This window comes from Pinus tabuliformis, chromosome 1_1, assembly GCF_031772625.1.
Source record: "Pinus tabuliformis cultivar Carrire ecotype Pingquan chromosome 1_1, CPIR1, whole genome shotgun sequence".
NCBI classification, from domain to species: Eukaryota; Viridiplantae; Streptophyta; class Pinopsida; order Pinales; family Pinaceae; genus Pinus; species Pinus tabuliformis.
Window position 1 is genome coordinate 731,478,345 of NC_142297.1, and position 2,274 is coordinate 731,480,618.

General features: G+C 36.9%; 1 pseudogene; it reads left to right on the forward strand.

Moving 5' to 3' along the window:
- The first annotated feature begins 1,162 nt into the window (after nucleotides 1-1,162).
- LOC149216018 (protein BPS1, chloroplastic-like) lies at nucleotides 1,163-2,049 on the forward strand (annotated as a pseudogene).
- Nucleotides 2,050-2,274: the final 225 nt, after the last annotated feature.

The following is a 2,274-nucleotide window of genomic DNA, read 5'->3' on the forward strand; positions in this document are numbered from 1 at the left end:
AAGGATAAGGATCGAGGCGAGGATGAGATCTAAAACAAGGAGTGTCAAAGATCCGTGAGGTGGATCGTAAATGCACCTTGAGAAAGAGAGCTTGGAACTTCCCATAAAATCGATAACTAGAAAAATAGTGGAACCGACAATCCAAAAATGCACCGAAAAAACTAGTATTGCACTGGAAAAAATGGACACCCCCAATCAACGTACTCAATCGACACCACCCCAAAGCAAAGAAAGACCCTAGACTAGCACACAAGTACAAACACCCCAGCCCGCGGAACCACCACTCGCGCTGAGGGTAGAGAAAGACAAAATAGGAGGGGATAAAATCGAAGACCACCAGAAAAAATGGCAGGAGAAAAACCAACCCCCCATAGAATATGCATAAAAATCCCCAATGAAAAATCAGGTGCACATAGTGAAAATCCCACATATACAGAACCACCCTAAACTACACCGCTACCAGCAACATCCACAGGGCCACCCAATAATACCACGACCACCACGCCATGGCCCATGGACATAGTGCCCTTTGATACACATTGTACTTTCATTGACCACTTAAACCCTTGTGCCAACATTTCATAGATCACTCTACTTTGACTTGTTATTGATTCAATAGGGATGGGCGGTATTTGCAAGAGATTTAATTACCAACATATCTTATTAAAGTTTATAGGAATTAATAACACTTGGGGAAGTGAAGAGGCTTGCACATTTCTTGATAAGACATAGAATGCAAAAGAAATGACCACAGGAACAAACAAATATTTCAAGATGTAACTCTTTGGGGTTAATTAATTGTTCTTTTAAAAACAGATTAATATCTTACCAAAGCATTTAATTATAAAACTAGGAGTTGATTTTCTTTTTCAAGATATTATACATAATATATGTACGTTATAGGTTTTATTATGAAATTTTTTGTTCAATTTGTGATCCTAAAGAAGAAATCGATGAGAATTGAAATATATAGTGAAATTCACTCTATTCAACATTGGAATCAATAAGGCATCAAATACATAGATTCATGTAGCTCATTTTATTATAAAAATCGAGCATTGAGATTAATATAATTTAGTCAAATAGAAAATCAAAACTACGAGAAGTTTGTAATATGTTTACATAAATCAACAAATAAGTACTTGTCCTCATTCTTGGAATGATGGCTCATGCCCACTTAGACAATCCATATCAAAAAGCCAAGGAGATCACTTTTTCTAATGTTATTCAAAAAATTGGTGAAATACTAGGAAACATGGATGAAACATACCTTGGGCGTATTGATTATCTAGATGATAGCGTTAAATTCCCAGACGTATGTAATATCATCAAGGAGAGCTTCACAGGTGTGGAGCAATACTAGATGATGGCGCAACTCGCCATTCACTGCTTCAGTAATAAGGGCAACATGAATGAAAAAACTTGATCAGGGAAAAAAACATTCTCTATGAATGCATCGAAGCCATAAAGAAGAAGGACAAAGAGCTTGGTAGACAAGGGAAACAAAGATCCAAGATGGAAAAGTGAAACTATAGCTTATAAGAATGGAGGAGAAGTTAACCTCACCATTATCTCTCGTGGGTCCAAAGCCAATTCGTTGTTACCTTCCATGTATGGAGGAAAGATGGCCACTATTTTTTTCTCGTGGGATTGTAGTTTCTACCCTAGTAGCCAAAAGAATGCCTCTACCCAACCTACATTCGACCAATAGTTACCCTTCTTGGGCTTCTTCAATGCTCAAACTGTGAAGTGAAGGAAGAAATTGATAAGAAGGCGTCCTTGGCTTCCTCCTCTACTATTCTCCATGAATTGGATTGTGTGCATTCTAAGATTAAAAAGTTTTATATTTTTCTAGACAAGATGTTGGCTAATAAGACTAGCTCTGCCTTAAATCGGGAAAGACAGATGAGGTAAGGAAATTAGTAGAGATATGTTGAGGTCTTGCATAAAGGTGTGATTCCTTTATAAAATTAGATTAAGGAGATTTATTGGATGCTTATGTTGAGTTGGGTGGCTCTCCTTGGGGTTTTCACCCACCCTAGGATTTAGACAGTATATATGTTTTATTTTGTGAATTAACAAAAAGGAAAATATTCTTTGCGACGGACATTAAGAGTTTGATGTTTTTGTGAGTCAATGTAGGGATCATTAAAAGGGCTTCCATTCTTGTGTAGTGTACAAAATTAGGCTTTATTCTTAGTCATGCCTGACTTTGAGATCCTCCATGGGGAATTTATAGTTGTCCTAAATATACCTACATATATAATTCTCTTG